Raw genomic sequence first — 19,958 nt, 5'->3', positions numbered from 1 at the left:
AGAATCCAAAAAATGAAGATAGTTTAAGGATTCTCTGGGACAACTTCAAATATACCAACATTCACATGATATGGATGCTAGAAGAAAAGAGAAAGCAAGAAGTTGAAAACTATGTGAAAAAATAATGATGGAAATCTTCCCTAACCTGTTGAAGGAAATAGTGATGTGGATCCTGGCTTCTGGGATCCACAACATCGTGGATGAGGTATGAGACAAATTCATGCGGACTACCAAGTCCTGTGGAAGAAAAGGGACGGCTTGGCTTCTCTCTCAAGAGGAGAGCTCACTGGCCCTTGCCTTGACAGGCTTTCATTAGGTTCAAGTTGCACAGGAATAAAGTTCATCAGTCATTGTCAGGCAGAAATGATTAAACAATAGATAACATTCAAAGAACTCTCAGGGCTTATTCTGAGTCAGGGTCAGATAGTTAAAGGGCCATAAAACTCTGGGGAACAAACTCACTTCCTGCTTGAACCCTTGTCATTTAAATTGAGGGCATTAGCAAAGTAGGTTTCATAGGATTTTATGCATTCGTTCTTAGGCCTGATCACCCTAGGGAACTCATTCTTTCCAGCAGAGGGTTGCACCCACCTCCAGCATTGTTTCAGGCTTAAGTCAGGCAGAGGAAATAAGGCAGCCAAGAGATTAGATTTCTTGCAGACAGAATGAGGGCTCAGGCTATGTCAAAGATGAGGGGTGAGGGTCCATCACCCCCTTTTACTATAGCCCTCCAAGTCCTTCCCTGCCCCCCCACCATGATCATGCCTGTCTTAGGTCGTCCATCCCTTGAGGAATCTTACCTATCATTGGCTAACTGATCAAGCATTGGGGGCCAGGCAGGGTCAAGTAAAGTGGGCAGAGGTGGTGCTCCTGCCAGGGAGATAAGTTTGTCTCCTCAGTGGCTTATGGTCCCAAGGTCACTCACTCAGCCTTAGCCATGGAGGAGTTACAGCTTCTGAAACCTAGCAGGGCAGTTCCCAACAAAATAGACATACCAGTCCAGGAAGCACAGAGAGTCCCAAACAAGATGAATCTATAGAGGCCCACACCCAGACACACCATAATTAAAATGGTAAGAGTTAAAGACAAAGAATCCTAAAAGCAGCAACAGAAAATCAGTTATCTACAAGGGAGCTCATGTAAGACCATCAGCTGATTTCTCATCAGGAACTTTTCAGGAAAGAAGGAATTGGCAAGAAAAATTCAAAGTGATGAAAAGTAAGAACCTACAACAAAATGATGAAAAGTAAAAACCTACAACCAGCAATGCTATCATTTAGAATGGAAGGACATAAAGAGTTTTGCCACGTCCAGTCCCAGCACCAACCATGCTGTCTGACAAAGTCCAAGCATGAGGAGGATGACTTCAAAGAAGCGTGTTCCGGCTTGGCGGACGTGGCATGAATGGATATGTGGTGTTGATCTTAATCTTGCTGTCTCTTGGTGTTCTAACCTTTACCTTTCTGATAATTTGGAATCTCCTAGAAATGCTGACCATTCTCAGAGCTGAACAGCAACTAAGTCAGGCTGAGAACAATATCACCTTGGCCTTTCCCCCAAATAATACCTCCTTCCCTGACTTGATTAAGCAACTGTAGGATATGATGATATCAGCTAGTAGGGGGCCTGGAATACCCAAAGCAGCCCCCTTAAGTAAGTCCCGAGGCAAATCCCCTCTAATGAAATAGCCCCTGAATGTCTAAAGTTGTTAGAATAACAGCCCCTCCTTTACCTTGAATAGGGATATATATCTATTAGAATTAGACAGGCAAAGAAATAGGAGAAGCTAGTTAGCTATTAAGCATATAGAAAACAGTTACTAGGGAGACAGAGTTTATAGTACACAGAGAAGTATTTTAGACAGAAAGATAGATAGCTAAATTAAACATCACAAAGGCTTATAATGAGTTTCTTAACCTTTGCTTGGTCTAGCATATTGTTTTGTCCCATGACTAACTCTGAGAACTTTAATAAATAATAAGACATTCAAACTCTGTACATAGAATTATTTCAAATTGTCTGATTAATAGTTCTTCTGGTCAAAATAACTTTTGTTTAATATAATTGAAACTATGGGAACTTTCATATTTTTCCTAATTACCTTTGTATTGATTTTTTCTGCTTAACTGATTATACTATGCACCTGTAAATGTTAATCACTACCAGAAATTAAAATATAAAAAACCTGCTTGTACTTGCAATAAACGGAACAGTGCTTCACCTGCCTTTGAGGTGTGTAGTTGCCTGTTACCCAGTCCCGACGCCTATCCTCACCTCGAGGGACCCCTGGACCCTGCTGCAGCCAGACCGTGGCTGAATTTTCTATACAAGAAAAGGCTGAAGGAATTCATCCCCACCAACCAATATCATATGAAATGCTAAAGGTTTTTCTTTTAGAAGAAGGAAAAATGATACCCTACCTGGTGTGGTTCAGTGGACTGAGTGCTGGCCTGTGAACCAAAGAGTCACTGGTTCAAGGGTACATTCCCAGTCAGGGTACATGCCTGGGTTACAGGCCAGATCCCCAGTAGCGGGTGTGCGAGAGGCAATCATATATTGATGTTTCTCTCTCTCTCTTTTTCCCTCCCTTCCCCTCTTTCTAAAAATAAATAAATAAAATCTTTTGTTAAAAAGAAGGGAAAATTAAATTAAAAATATGAATAATAAAATGACAAATAAATAGGTATCAACAATTTATTTTTTCTTTTTAATTGAATTTATTAGGGTGACACTGGTTAATAAAGTTATGTAGGTTTCAGGTATGTAATTCTGTAATACATCATGTGTATATTGCATTGTATGTTCACTACCCCAAGTCAAGTCTCTGTCTATCACCATTTATTCCCCCTACACCTTCTCCATCCCTCCACCATCTTTCCCTCTGGTAATCACCATATTGTTGTCTGCATCTATCAGTTTTGTGGTTTTTTCCCTTAATATTCTTACCTTTTTCATTCAGCCCCACAACCCACCTCCACTCTAACAGCTGTCAGACTGTTCCCTATCTATGAGTTTGTTAGTTCATTTTGTTCATTAGATTCCACATATAAGTAAAATTATATGGTATTTGTCTTTGTTTGACTGCTTTCACTTAGCATAATACCATCTAGATCCATCCATATTGTCACAAATGGTAAGATTTTGTCATTTTATGGCGGAGTAAAATTCCATTTATATATGTACCACCTCTTTTTTATCCACTCATCTATTGATGGGCACTTGGGCTGCTTCCATATCTTGGCTATGGTAAATAACGCTGAAGTGAACATAGGGACACATATATTCTTTTGGATTAGTGTTTTGTGTTTCTTTGGATATAGTCCCAGAAGTAGAATTGCTGAGTCACAAGGCAATTCCATTTTTAATTTTTTGAGGTAACTCTATTCTGCTTTCTGCAGTGGCTGACCAGTCTGCATTCCCACCAACAGTGCACTGGGGTTCCCTTTTCTCCACATCCTCACCAGCACTTGTTTTTGGTTGATTTATTGATGACAGCCATTCTAACAGATGTGAAGTGATATCTCATTGTAGTTTTAATTTGCATTCTCTGGTAATTAGTAGCATTGAACATCTTCTCATATATTTATTGGCCATCTGTATGTCTTCTTTGGGGAAGTTTCAATTAAAGTCTTTTGTCCAATTTTTAATTGTTTGTTTTTTGGTGTTGAGTTTTTAGGTTCTTTATATATTTTAGATATTAACCTCTTATAAGATGTATTATATAATTGGAGAATATGTTCTCCCATTCAATGGGTTGTCTTCTCATTTGATTGATGGTTTCCTTTGCTGTGAAAAAATTTTTAGTTTGGCCCTGGCTAGTGTGGCTGAGTGGATTGAGTGCTGGCCTGCCAGCCCAGGGTTTGCCGATTTGATTCCTAGTTGGGGCACATGTCTGGATTGTGGGGCCAGGTCCCAGGTGGGGGATGCATGGGATGAAACCACACAATAATATTTCTCTCTCTCTCCCTTCATAGGGGAGAAATAAATAAATAAATAAAATGCTTAAAAATATTTAATTTGTTTAAAATAAATAAAATGTTTTAAAAGCTTTTAATTTGATGTAGTCCCATGTTTATTTTTTCCTTTGTTTCCCTTGCCCAAAGCAATACATCAAAAAAAATATTGCTACAAAAAATGTCTGAGATTTTACTGCCTATCTTTTCTTCTAGAATTTTTATGAACAATTACTTTAAATGCAATGGATTAACTGCTCCAATCAAAAGACATATGGAGGCTGAATGGATAACAAAACAAGACCTTTACATGTGCTGTGTACAAGAGACTCACTTGAGATCATAAGACACGCACAGAGTGAAAGTAAAGGGATGGAAAAAGATATTTCATGAAAATGGAAATGAACAGAAAGCTGGGTAGCAATACTTATACCAGACAAAATAGACTTTAAAACAAAAGCTATATAATAAGAGACAAAGAAGAACCCAGCAATTCCACTTCAGGGTATTTATCCAAAGAAACCCAAAACACTAAAAAGATGTATACACCCACATGTTCACTGTAACATTATTTATCATAGCCAAGATATGAAAGCAACTAAGTGTCCATCAATAAATGAGTGGGCAAAGAAGTGGTGCATATATAAAATGGATTATGACTCAGCCATAAAAAATGAATTTAATCTTGTCATCTGCAATGACGTGAATGGACCTAGAGGGTATTGTACTGAATGAAATGTCAGATGAAGACAAATGTCATGTAAGTTCATTTATATGAATAATCTAAAAAACAAAATAAACAAGCAAGCAGAACAGAAACAGACTCATAGATACAGATAACATTTTGACAGTTGCCAGATGGAAGAGTGTTGAGAGGGAATAGGTCAAAAAGGTGAAATGATAAATAAATACAAATTGATAGTTTCAGAATAGTCATGGGGATGTGAAGAACATCATAGGGAATATATATGGCTTTAGGTCCTTTATTTACAATGACAGAATCTTTCTCTAGATACAGCTCTCTCAGTTTTATTCAGCCGAATCAACAATACTATAATAACTATGTATGGTGTCAAATGGGTACTAGATTTATCAAAGTGAGCACTTCTTAAATTATATAATGTTTAGTTACTGGGCTTTATATCTGAAACTAATATAATATTGTATGTTAACTGTAATTTAAAAATAAAAAACTATTGAAGTTTAAAAAGAAAGATATTACCACAGCAAGCTCAGCTTTCAGCAACCACTACCCCGACCAGTTAGCAGCCATGAGCGTGGAGGCAGCCTCTACCAGCCAAAAGACTGCAACTCTCTGAAGGCTCAAATGATAGTTAATATTTTTTATCAATAAAATATTTCTAATTAAGGTAAAATAAAGAATATACAAATATATTAGTAGAATATATAGAAAGCCCAGAAACAGGCATTTGATTATGATATATGGATACTTAATTTATGAAAATGATGGGAGTTTAGAGCACTGGAAAAAAGGCGGTCTTTTCAAATATGATGCTAAGACAACTGGACAATTTGTGAACTAGAAAATAAGCCTGAAGGATATATCCAAGATGTATTAAAGAGAGATGAGGATATGGAAAAAAAAAGAGCACATGGAAAATACAATGAGAAAGACTAACATGTATCTAGTTAGAATTCCAGAAGGAGAAAGGAGAGACAATGAAGGAAAGGCAATATTTAAAGAAATAATGGCTACAAATGTTCGAGAATTGAAAAATATAAATCCACAGATTCATGACATACAACATATCCAAAGTGGAATAAATAAAGTTTCATCCTGAAACTACAAAACAACACAAGTAATTAAAATATCATGAGAGTAGTTCAAGAGAAGGGAGGGAACACCTACAAAGACATGGCATGATGAGAATAGACCTCCTAGCAACTACTGTGAAGGTAGAGGACCATGGAATAACTTATTCAAAATGTTGAGAGAAAGTGACTATTAACCTAGAATTTGGTATCCAGCCAACTTATCATTCAAAAGTAAAATAAATAAATAAATAAAACCATTTAAAGAAAAACAACACTGGTAACTTCTACCACCAAGAGAATTCCTCTAAAGGAACTCCCAAAAGATGCACTTTAAGGAAGAGAAAAGGACACCAGAGAATGGTCTAAAATTCAAGAGGGAATAGTGAGCAAATAAAATGTTAGACACGTATGTAACAGTGAATTAAAATAAATAATACTCTCTGTAAAACAATAATAGTGTGTCATATATGGCATTAAAGAAAATAGAACTGGAGTATTACATAATAATAATGAGTCAAGAGTCTCCCTGAATATATTTAACTGCAGGGAGTAATGATGACCACAGTGTAGAGCCCCAGTAGACACCAGCTTTGCCAAGGGATTAAAGTCAACATCACTAACACATCATGTACTCCCAGATACGGAGGACTGAGGAAGGCATATCATTGCTGTGGTATTCTCACTAAAAGTGCATAACTCCAGTCTAATCAGAAAAAAAACCCCATAAAAACAAAACAGAAAAATCCAAACTGAGGGACATTTGGTAAAATAACTAACTCTTTAAAACTACTGAGGTCGTAGAAGACAAGGAGAGACTCAGAAACTATCACAGATTGGAGGAGACTAAGGAGACATGACAACTAAATTTGATATGGAACCTCAGATTAGACCCTGGAACAGAAGGATAGTGTAAAAGCATAAATTCCAAATAAAATCAGTAATTTAGTTAGTACTATACCAAAGCAAATATTTTTGTTTTGATAATTGTACTATGATTATTAAAAATATTGATATTTGGGGAAGCTGTGTGAAGAGTAAAAGGGAATTCTCTTTACTATTGCAACTTCTTTAGAAATCTAAAATTACTTCAAAATAAAATAACGATATCTCAGCCAAATGGATTTATTCAGTTTTAAGTCTGTGTTAGGCATGCATGATAAAATTTGATAAATTATAGTTATTAAAAGAATAAAAGGAGAGGGAATAAATTCCACTTTTAGAGAGAAAAAACTCTAAATAAGATAAAAACACAAAAAAGAACAATAGCAAAATTCAGTAAAAAATTTTTTAATATTTTATTTATTTAATTTTAGAGAGAGGGAAAGGGAAGGAGAAAGAGTGGGAGAAAAACATGAATATGTGGTTGCCTGTCATGTGTCCCCTACTGGGGACCTGGCCTGCAACCCAGGCATGTGCCCTGACTGGGAATTGAACCAGCAACCCTTTGCTTCACAGGCCCATGCTCAATCCACTGAGCTACACTAGCCAGGGCAAAATTCAGTCAAAAATTTTTTAAAAAGCAACAAAAGAGAAATCAGGAAAATTTTAAATAAGATAGAAACAAGTCCAAATGTATTGATCATCAAAATAAATACGAATAGACTAAATAACCAATTAAAAGTTATATTTGTAGTAAACAAATCAAATCCTAAGTGCTATTTTTGGAAGATGACTCACAGAAAGGTTGAGATTAAAAGGATGAAACCCGTGCAGATATCAACCTTGATTTATGACAGAGATGGCACTAAGATCACAGGGGAAAGGATGATTTTGATTCTGGGTCAACTGGCAATCCATATAGAAATAAAAGGGTATCTGACCATATTATGCCATCCATAAATATCAATGTTAGATTGGCTATAGATTTAAATGTGAAAAGTAAAATAGTAAGACTCCAAGTAGATGTTACAAGTAGATGTACATGACATTAGAATAAAGAATGAATGATTTTTTAAAAAACGTTTTGTATGCTACCTGTGTTCAGATCATTTGTTAAAAATTTTTGTTACAGTTGATAAGAGAATGAATTCCTTTATTTATTTATTTAATTACTTACTTACTTACTTAAATTGTTGTTCAAGCTAAGTTTTCTGCCTTTTACTCCCAGCCCAGCCCACCCCTTTAGCCCTCCCCACCTCCCTCCAGTTTCCACCCACCCCTTGTTTTTGTCCATGTGCCCTTTATACTAGTTCCTGTAAACCCTTCCCCTTTTCCCCTGAAATTCCCTCCCCTCTCCCCTATGGTCACCATCAGCTTGTTCTCAATTTCAGTGTCTTTGGTTATATTTTGCCTGTTTGTTTTGTTGTTTAGGTTCCTGTTAAAGGTGAGATTACATGGTATTTGTCTTTCACCTCCTGGTTTATTTCACTCAGCATAATGCTTTCAGGTTTCATCCATGCTGTTGCAAAGGGTAGGAGCTCCTTCTTTCTTTCTGCTGCATAGAATTCCATTGTGTATATATACTATAATTTTTTAATCAGTTCATTTACTGACAGGCATCTAGGTTGCTCCCAGCTCTTGGTTATTATAAATTGTGCTGCTATGAACATTGGGTGCATAGGTTCTTTTGGATTGGTGTTTTAGGGTTCTTAGGATATAATCCCAGCAGTTGGGTTGCTTTTCTTCTTAGCATGGAGTTGTGTGAGTTCTTTATATATTTTTGAGATTAAACCCTTGTTTGCAGTATCATTGGCAAATATGTTTTCCCATACAATTGGTTTTCTTTTTATTTTAATACTGTTTTCTTTAGCTGTGCAGAAGCTTTTTATTTTGATGAGATCCCACTTGTTTATTCTTTCCTTTATGTCCCTTGCTCTAGGGAACATATTGGTGAAAATGTTGCTGTGTGAAATAGCTGAGATTTTCTTGCAAATGTTCTCCTCTAGGACTTTAATGGTGTCAGGCTTATATACTCATCTCTTGCTATGTTGTGGTTCACTTATTGTGGCTTCACTGTATCACAGGTTTTTTAAAAAAAATGTAATTCTGTATCATGGAGTTTTCGCTATATCACAGGATTTTGCAGTATATAGGTATTTATGTAATATTTATGGTTTTAATTATTTTTGCCTAAAAATTTTAAAACAATATAAAAGTGTTAATTTAAACATATTAAAAGAGTATTAAATCAAAATAAAATACAGCATGTATTTTATCAGTGGATGAATACTGTACTTTACACAATGGAAATGCAGTACACCACTACCACTTGCACAAGTTTGCCAACATGAGATTGTACACGGCACACTATTGGTTGATGGAATGGAAGGTGACCAACCACAGCACTGTGTTCTGTATCCTGGGCACTGATTGGCTCAGTGACCATAGCATCAGTCTGCTGTCCTGCAGTGTGCCCAAGGTTCAGCATCTCTCCTTGTCCATTTCACATCTACATCTGATCGATGTACGTAGTGTTGCTCTTTGGTGTTGTGATTTTGTGAAATTTTCATTAAAGTTTGAATTTATTTCAAGCCTTACGATGCCACCCAAATGTTCTGCACCTTCTAAGGCTTCTGGCAGTGAACCCAAGTACCAGAGGAATATGCTTACCATCAAAGAAAAGGTGGAACTTCTCAACATGTTAAATAAAGGAAGGCAGAAGGTACTTGGCTGTAGGCCACCATTACAGGATTAATGAATCTACTGTTTGCTACATAAAGAAAGATGGGCCCTGGCTCAGTGGATTGAGTGCAGGCCTGCGAACCACACGATCGAGGTTCGATTCCCAGTCAGGGCACATTCCTGGGTTGCAGGCCAGCTCCCAGCAGGGGGCTCACGAGAGGGAACCATACATTGATATTTCTCTCCTTCTTTCCTTCCCTTCCCCTCTAAGGATAAATAAATAAAATTTTAAAAAAGAAAGATGGGAACAATATTGAATCTTCAGCAAAAATGACTTTTAACAAGACTGCAAAGACGGTGGCCACTTCCTGCAATAAGGCCATTGTGAGGATGGAGTCTGCTTTGGCCCTGTGGATACATGACTGCAGGAAGAAGAATATCTCGCTGGGTACCAACACCATCCAGATGACGGTTGAGAAACTTTATGATAGTTTTGCAGAAAGCACAGACATTCATGATGGTGACGTGGATGAAGACAAGGACAACAATGCAGAAGCAGGACCTTTGAGTGCTTTTCCCACCAGACCAACCTCATTCAGTGCCAGCAAGGGCTGGTTTGACAAATTTCAGAGACGCTTTGGACTCAAGAGCATTTCTTTTCACAGAGAAGCTGCCTCTGTGGATAAAAAGCAGTGCCAACAACTCTCCATAACTATGTTCATCGCTTGGAGGAAGAGATCAGTTATGCCTACGCCTTTAGTGGAAATAGAAGTTGGCCCAGGGTGAAGATACTATACCACTTGATGAAGTACCTGATGAAGTGGTGCCTTCAGAAGAGCTGTAATGCTCTTGGCTGTGCAGCACATTCATCTCATCGTCATCACCTTCATCGCCATCAGTACTGCACAGCTACATAATTCATGATCTTCATCATTCAAGTTGTATACTTCACTGGTGAGTACCCATACAGAATTTTATATGTTGTTAAAATTGTATAGGTTTGAGTGTAGAAAGTGTTTAAGAGCATATGAAGTGTTTATAAGAGAGTGGGAAAGGTTTATAGAAGTGTGGGATGGGTTTATAAAGTCTTAAAATATATATAAATAATAAAATAAATATAATGCCACTACTTCTCGGATTTTCACCTATTGCGGGGGTCTCTGGAATGTAACTCCCTTGATAGGTGAGGGATCACCATATTTAAATCTTTTATGAGAACGAATTCTTAAGTGGACCCACAAAGCATTTTTTGTAACAATAACAGGCTGGGAAAAACATAAATGGCCATAATTGGAGACGTGTTGAACAAATTAGGTTGTATCCATGCATAGATCGAACTTCAACAGAACTTTAACCACACCAGGCTGGTCTGGGGTTTCATCAATACACTTTTGGATTTTGCTTTAACTTAGTGTTAAAGTTTATTAAAATAATCTGTCTCCAAATGATCTCCACTCAAAGTTTCTCAAAATATATAGCTTATGGCTTGAAGTGTAATTTTAACCATGACTTAGTCAAAGTATTTAGGTTTATAATTTTCTATTTCTGCCGTGTGTTTTGTCATATTTTAATTTTAGTGCCTCGTTTAAGAAATTATTTTATATTTACTTCTGTATTAAGCAGGGTCCCTCAGGAAAGACACGATCTGCTCACATGGAGTAATTTAAGGAAATAAAGAGCTTATTTACAAAGGTTTGGGCAGAATATAGAGAAACCACAGAGGGTAGTTTTGTATTCTAGGGCTAGTGACAATAAGCCCCATTGTTGCTCCTAAGCCTAAAGGGCAGAGAAAGAGAACCCAGATAGTGCACTGTGGACAAAGGCCGCCTGCCTAGAACTGGTCCATTGGGTGGAAGAGCACAGTCAGGCTGCAGTACTGCTGAAGCAAGGGAGACAAGGGAATAAATTCCTAATCTCACCCTCATCTCTTCTTATCTTTTGCTGCAGATTCCCGTTCTTAGAGCAAATGGAAGCCCCAGAGTGTGAGACACTTGATATAGTCCATGCAGTGTAGCCCCCTGGGCACAAAGCTGAATCAGAGGGTAGAGATGACAAAAATGGCTATAAAAACTTCACATTTTTGTATCTGCCTCAAGAGGTAGAGTCTATTTCTCTACCTCTTGAATCTCAGCTTGGCCATGTGACTGACTTTGGCCAATGAATCATTAGCAAGTGTGACCCTAGCAGGGCTTTGAGAGACACTTAAGACACTGGAGCTTACAAAACTGCCACCACCTCTAAGACCCTCTGCGCTAGTGAAGCAGTCCGAGCTAGTCTCCTGGATAAGAAACATTTGACTAGTGTCTTCATCCTTAGCCAGCATCACTCAGAAGCAGAGGGACCTAACTGACCTGCAGGTGATCAGAGATGCATGGGTGAGCCCAGCCAAAACTCTCAGAAGAACTGCCTAGCCGAGCCAACCCCAAATGGCTAACCCACAGAATTATGAGTTTAATTAATTGTTATGCAGCAGATACTAATTGATATGAGGGGCAAATGGAAGATATCCAGCACAAACTCTAAAACATTTTATGCTTTGCCTTTCATAGTTAGTTCTTTAATCTGTACAGAAATTATTTTATGTATGCTATTAGGTAGGGATCTAATTTAAATTTTTTTATATGTCTAGTCAATTGTCTCTAGCAATTTATTGAATAGTAATTCCTTTCTTTAGTGCTTTCTAGTGCTGCCTAAATAATATGTCATCTATGTGTGGAGCTGTTTCTGGAATTTCAATTCTATTCCTTTTATCTATTTGTCTAAATTTGTATCACTATGGCATTTTAATGATTACATCTTTATAATAAATCAATATCAGATCTGGTTAGATATCAGTGTTAAATCTGATACCTGGTAGAGAAAGTTCCCTCACCTTATCCTTTTTCTTCAAAACTATGGTGGTTTTTCTCAATCCTTCACACAGCTAGATCAATTTCAGGATCAGACCATTAAGCTCCACAAAATCTTTCACTTGTATTTCAATAAAAATTGAATTAAATTTGTAAATTAATTTGGAAAAGGAGTAATATATTTATATTGAGCCTTCCCATTTAATGATATGATATATCTCTGTTGCTATTAGGTGTATCTATTTTCTATGTCTTTCTCTAGTTTTGAAAATATTTGGTGTATTGGAACACTACTAATTTTTGTATGTTGATCTTATATCTTGCAATCTGACTAGGTTCTCTTATTTGTTCTAATAACTTTATATATTCTTTTAGATTTTCTATAAGGACAGTATTATAAATATTGGCAGTTTTTGTTTCTCTTCATCCAGTTCTCTGACTTTTGTTGCATTTGTTAAGTCCTTCAGTCCAATGTAGAATAGGAAGGATGATAGTAGTTATCTTATTTCTTTAACCTGCTAATATAGCATATTACTTTAATATATTTTCTTTATTGAACATTGACATTTCTTGGATAAATCAAACTTTGGCATGATATTACTTTTTAATCCACTTCTAAATTGCTCAGAAATTTATGCCTATGATTATCAGTAATTGTAATAATGATAATGGTCCTTTTCTGTACTGTTCTTGTCCAGTTCTGCTACTAAGGTTACACTACCCTCATGAGCTGGATAATTTATCCTAATAATCTATTAGAGAGGTAATCTGTTCCCTGAAGTTTCTGTAAAACTTGGTTTTTGAAATCTTATTAATTTGATTTAATGGTTACTGGTTTGTCCAAGCTTTCTTTTAATTTTTGAGGCATGTGAGGAAGTAACCACTTTCTCCTGGCTCCATGTTTCCAAATGGAGGAAACTGTGTAATGCCCTTGGCCTTGAGCCTCATCTCCACAGTACCTCTTCTATGGAGATTTAGATGACTGATCCCAGCTCCTTCTGGGCTTTTTCCTTCAGGTCTTTTTGCAGACTTTGTGTTCTAGTTAGCTGTCATTTATAGAGGTTTGCATACCTCTTTGGGGAGCCAAGGTTTTTTAACTGTGTGATGACAAACTAATTATGTCAAATTCAGGGGCAAATAATTACAAGTCCACCTAGCTGCAGACCAAATCTACTTTCTCAAAGCTGTTTCATCAGTAACAAATATGATATTCTGATCCCTTTCTGCCGGAATATATTTAATGATAAAGAGTTTGGGAGGGGAAGAAAGTGTGTTATTCTTTACCCACTTCTCAAATTGCACCATCTGGTGCATTGGCTGCATACTTTGAAAAATAAATACAATTGGGAAAATTAAGACTCTGGGGTGGCAAGAGTTCAAGATTTATGGCCTCAGAGTTTTGACCCTGGCATTTTGTAGCAGCCCAGTCTGTGCAGCTGGCTTTTGTAAGGATGGCATCTTCAGGTGGCAGCAGCCCTTGGGCTCTAGTAAGCACGATGGGATTGATTGGTCACCACGATTTATGGTAGTTTCATCCCCAGGTATCTGGTATTTTTCTGCAAAAGGGAGCATTTAATATTACTAACTTTATACTTAAAACAAAGTAATATTAAATACATCCACATTGTGTTATTAACAAAAGGGCTGTTTTTTAAAAACAGCAAACTTATTAAACAAGGGCTGCTCTGGTCTCTATGTGTGGAATATGCCTCCAGATTGACCACAGATACTACAGCCAACTTGGACTGGTGTTCTAGGGGAAACTGAGCCAGAGGTGGGATCTCCTGTTCCACTGACCCGAATTAGGTCATGTCCCCAACCCTGAACCTGATGACTGTGTCCTGGAGCCAGAGTAATACTGTTGTTTTAGATACTGCCACTTGGTTCGCTCTTAGAGCCTGGGTTAGCATACGCCTTCCCAAATCACAGGGGAGATAGATTAGATAGAGAAATAACACATAGATAGATAGATAGATAGATAGACAGATATAGATTATATATAGATAACAGGGAGACAGAGCAACTCAAAGCTAATACAGATGCTAAAGTAGCAACTATGTCCCCGATAGCCACTTCTAGAGATAACTAGTGAGTATAATACATATACTTTTTTTTTTACAAAATTGAGACCGTACTATGTATCATTATTGTCCTATACAGTAGCTACTAGTCACGCATGACTGTTTCCATTTAAGTTAAATTACAATTTAACTCAATCACAGCAGCACATTTCAAGTACTTAATAGCCACACATGACTGGTAGCTACCTTATTGGACAGTGTATTTCCTTCATCACAGAATATACATCAGAGTTAACACATGATTTGAAATCAAATATCTGAAAAGCTTATCTTTCATGCTTGCAATGTATTTCATTGAAGGATGTACCAATAAAAATTTAACCATTCCTATGTGAACATTTTTAAGGCTAATACAGCTAAATAACATTCCAAAAATGTGTATAAGAAAGTCTCTTCTCATCCTCACAAGCACCGAAGGTCTCATTTGAAAGCAAATATTGAAAAATATTGAAATAGATCCCAACTGTTTTGTAAATGTTAGGAAAGTTGAACAATGACCCAATGGAATCTCTTACATATCTGAAAGATATGGACATTCAGGGATGTTTTTATACTCTACAGCAGCATCAACAAATAGTTCCCTAGAGTTCGAAGAAAAGGCCACTCAACATACGCTAATGCAAAGCGTGGAGCGGGATGCACACACGTGAGAGGTGGGGATGCCCGGGCACGCAGAAAGGGGAGGGATGGAGCGCTGCAGGTCATGAGGGCAAATGAGAGAAAGAGAAAACCTGGGCTGGTTTAGAAGGTTGCTGAAGTCAAGTCACAGCCCTTCCAGTCACCTGGAGCTTCCCTCAGTGCTTAGCGGAGCCTCCGGGCGTGTCCCAGAGTGTCCGGGCATCTCCGCTGGCCGCGCCCCTGCGCGCGTTTGTGAGCTGGCCCCGGGTCACACTAGAACACTGAGGGGCAGGCCAGGACCTCTGCCAATTCCCTAGCAGTGGGGAGGACGTGCGTCTGGGTCCTTGGCTTGCACATTGAAATGTCCCGGGGAGACTGAGGTTCTGATTTAACTGGTCTGGGGTGGCCCTGGCATCTGATACTGATGAGCAGCCCAAATGCAGAGCCAGTGGCCTGGGCCCTGGTCCTCGAAGGTTCCCACCGCTCTAACCAACACAAGTCTGACAGCATGGATAGTAAGTAGAGCTTCGAGGTGCTTCCATTGTGCTCGCGCTTTTTCTTCCTGACTGTGGGTGAACATCAGGCAATACAGGGCAGTGAAAATGCCACTTAGTGACGTGAGGAACACAGCTTGTTGCTGTTCGTTCGACCAAACCACCTCTTGGAGTCCAACCTCTTTTTGTCTCGGTTATCTCCAGACCATTCTCCAGGCCAAGCCGGGCTCCAAACCACGAACCAAGCTGAAGGCGCTGAAGGTGAGCGACCAGAGCCCTTGAATAACCGAGCCCGCTCACCTGATAGAGCTACTGTTTAAAGGAATCCCGGAGACCAAGCTGATTTGGAGATTCAGAAGCAGGTCTGCCTTGCGGGTACAAGGAAGAGTATTGGGAAATGAGTGTGTGCAGGAGAGAGGACTGAGCTTCCAGAAAGTTCCTGGGGCGACTGTCACCTCCCTTCTCCCATTATCTAAACAGCAGGTCAAATTAAAAGACTAACGTCCTACCCTAATATAACCAAAGCACCTATTCATCAGAAAAAACAGGAAGTATTTGTAGAAACATGAGGATGTAATTGAAGAACCGGATATTAAAAACTTTTTAAAAAGGGGAACAGAAAACTTAAAAAGGACCCTGTTTGGTTAACTAATATCTAAAATACAACAAAACTGAATAAACCAATGAGTTTTACCGTGAATGAAATACTCTGAAATTGACACTTGATTCATCTGTATCTTTTGATGTGAAATACTATCACACCTGTATTTCAAAGTTATATTTAAAATGTCCTTAGAGGGCTGGTTTAACCCGCACTGTGTTATAGTCCACGGACTCCTGCCGAAGTCTCACTGTTGGTTTGCTGGGGCTCTTGACTTTAGAGCAGGGCCCTCCTACCCTGGCTTGGGGGCCCCGCCCTGGTGAGCAGTCACAGCCCTCCTGGTGATCAGGGTGCTTGGCCCTCCACTTTCCCCAGTGCCTTTTTCATAGCCTTGCAACTATTATCAAATTGTTTTAGGGTATGGACTTCCCAATCACTTTCATCTATGCCAAATTCCAGTTGGAATTTAAAGTTGAATAAGGAATGTGATTACCCTTCTAGCATTGATGAAGAGCAGCGAGGCTCCCTTTCATGTAGTAATTCTGTGTGTAACCCTTTAGTGTGCTATTCTGTGGACTGGAATGCAGGTTGCTGTCTGCCAAATGAGTTATGAACTTGGTGACTAATTGGCAATACATGTAACTTGCTGGTGTTCTAGAAGTCTATGTTTTTTTAAAATTCAGATATAATTGACATGTATCACTAGATTAGCCCTGGATGGTGTAGCTCAGTGGATTGAGTGCAGCAGGCCTGTGAACCAAAGGGTATCCGGTTCGATTCCCAGTCAGGGCACATGCCTGTGTTCCGGGCAAGGTCCCCAGTAGGGGGTGTGTGAGAGGCAACCAAGCAATGTATCTCTCACACACTGATATTTCTCTCCCTCTCTTTCTCCTTCCCTTCCCCTCTCTAAAAGTAAATAAATAAAATCTTAAAAACAATAAACGTTAGATTAGTTTTTGGTGTATAAAATAATGATTTGATATTTGTATATATTGCAAAAATGATCACTACAAAATAGTTAACATCTGTCACCATAGTTATAATTTTTTCTTGTGATGAGAACTCATAAGATGTAATCTTTTAACAACTTTGTCACATTTTTTTATCCATTCATCTAAGTTACTTCTATGTCTTGGCTATTGTAAATAATGCTGCAATAAATATACGGGCTCATATAACTTTTTAAGTTACTTTTTTTCCCTTCTGATAAATACCCAGAAATGGAAATAGCTGGATCACATGGTATTTCTATTTGTAATTTGCATTTAAAATTTATATTGTTCATCAGTAGCTTATTTTGTTGTTGTTTTTGCTGAATAGAATTCTATTGTATGGATGAGTATATGGCACTCATTAAAAACTGTTCGCATTTCCCTCTTATTTTTGGTTTGTTATGGTCTGACAGGTGATGAATCTTTTTCCCCTCAATACTCAAATTTTTTAAATTGACTTTTTAATGCTATATATTTTTAAGCCTCTCATAGCCATAGCCAATAGTGTTCCCTTCTCTACAGGGAATGGAAACTGTAAAACTCTTTAAGAGGTACATTGTATTCTACAGAGCAAGGATTTGTTTAATGTCGCATCATTGCACCCTCACTACACTCTATGAAAGAAAAAGCAGTCAGCCAACTCCTCATTAACACCAATTATTACAGCAATTCTAAACCCTAAGATATACATCAACATCCCATGGGATATTCTAAAATAATGCTTTGGCTCCACCCTAAAATTATTAAGACATAAAGTATTCAAACTCCCCATGTGACTGCAGAGCCAGGATTAGAAAACACTGGGAAGGTGCATAGGGTAAATGTGGGCACAGTGGTTAGACATTAATCTAGATAGGCAGGTGTGTGAGTATTAAGGCCTCTGAATTCAGTAAGAAATTGGAGTTTAATTCATATATAGTGAGGGTTTTCAAAGGGTATAAAATAATTGGATCTCTGAGAAAGGTTAGCTTGGCACCAGTGTGATGGAGAGGTGGGCAGGGTGTAGAGCCTGAGTCGGGGAAGAAACTACCATGAGCCTAGAATAGATGGTGAGGACTTGAACTAGGGTGGCTGGCAAATAGGGAGGAAGGGAAAGAGAAAGGACTGACAAAACAATGAACAGAACTGAATAAATGGAACATGCAGGGCAGGGGTGTCAAACTCATTTTCACCAGGAGCCACATCAGCCTTGAGGTTGCTTTCAAAGGGCTGAATGTACTTTTAGAACTGTATAAATGTAACTACTGCTTAACTGATAAGTGAGAGCTCGGCACTGCTGCTGGGTAGAAACGAGGTACGGGGCTGGATAAAACAAGGTGGAGGGCTGGATTCAGCCCTCAGGCCTTGTGTTTGCCACCTGTGATGTACGGTTATTAACAAGGGCAAAGTTGAAGACCACTCCAAAATTTCTAGGCTAAACTAGAATGCAATTTGATAATGCCATTAACCAATCAGAAGATACAAATGTAGGCAGAATGAAGCAAGCAGATGAAACAATTCTGTTTCCAGCTGTGATGAAACTGAAGTTCCTTGTGTAGGCCATTTAGGTGTAGCTAGAATAGCAGGAAATTAGAAACTCAGATCTAGAGTTCACAAGTGAGGTTGAGGCTAAAGTTTTATATTTGTGAGTCAACAGGGATTTTGGTAACAGGTGAGACCACTGGAATGGAAGAAATTGAACCAGGGGATTGTCTATGTAGAATCAAAAGTGCTTAGCACCACCTGGACCACTGTGGCTCAGTTGCCTGAGCACTGTCCTGCAAGGAAAAAGGTCACTGGTTCAATTACTGCTCAGGGCACATGAGGTACAAGAGGTAACTGATCGATGTTTCTCTTCTCGTTTTACCTCTTTCTCTAAGAATAAACAAATAAAATTTTAAGACGTGCTTAGCACAGAATTAAATCATCAAACTTACTTAACTACATAATGTTAATTTTAATAAGACTCAGATAGAGCACCATTAAAAATAAGCAGAAGTTAATGTGAAGAGTAGATGATGATATATGTAAATCCTGCAATCTGCAGGATAACTTTAAATATGACTAGGTATCTCTGAATTTAGAACACATCAGTCTATCAGCTTGGAAAGACTAGTTTCTAAGCTTATTAAATCGCATATTAATCAAGTTTGCTCCTCATCTATATCAGTACTCCCAAAATGAAGCAACTGAATATTTGGTGATTATTATTAAGCCAACGCATATAAATACATGTGCTTAATATGTGTGCTCATATAAATATCTAGAGATTGTCATTTAATCTGTGTACATCTGTGCTTGTATACAGATGTGTACACATGTGTACATTATGTACGTATGTCTTGTGTACATATGTGCCAGGCATTTTGGTGTAATTTACTTTAATAATCCAAATTCATATTTGGGTCTGGAATTATTTCAACCAAAAACCAAAATTAAGAAAAGATTCCCAGGCCCTAAGAGTAATGAATTCATTTAGAGTCTCTGAAATTCTCACTTTTAAGGAGGTACCTAGGTAATTACAATGCAGGGGGTTTAAGAAGCCAGTTAGTGAAATACAAATACCATATGATTTCACTTACATGTAGAATCTAATAAACAGAATAAACTGACTAACAAAATAGAAACAGAGGCAGGAATACATGGAACAGACTGACAAATGTCAGAGGGGAGAGGGAGAGCAGGGTCCTGGATGAAAGAAGGTGAAGGGATCAGCCAAAGAACGAACATGCATCACCCACAGATACAAACAACGGTGTGGTGACAGCCAGAGGGGAGGGTGGAGGGGTGAGGGTGCAATACAGGTGGGCAAAGGAGGAAAATGGAGACATCTGTAATAGTGCCAACAATAAAAATAAAGTTAAAAAAAAAGGAATTATAAGCCTTCCTAGATCCATTGTTACCAAGTCTTTAAAAAACATGCTGAGAAATGTTCACAGATTACAGAAAAATGTTTAAATATGTGTTAATTATGGCTTAAGTAGAAAATACACATCTTTATTAAAAGCATGTTGACTTTCAAGTATGTTTTGAAATGACACACAAAGTTATAGC

The sequence above is a fragment of the Sturnira hondurensis genome, unplaced genomic scaffold (assembly GCF_014824575.4).
Source record: "Sturnira hondurensis isolate 20B ecotype Veracruz unplaced genomic scaffold, ASM1482457v3 Scaffold0016462, whole genome shotgun sequence".
Classification (NCBI taxonomy): domain Eukaryota; kingdom Metazoa; phylum Chordata; class Mammalia; order Chiroptera; family Phyllostomidae; genus Sturnira; species Sturnira hondurensis.
The sequence above is the reverse complement of the archived record's forward strand: the minus strand, read 5'-3'. Positions refer to the sequence as shown.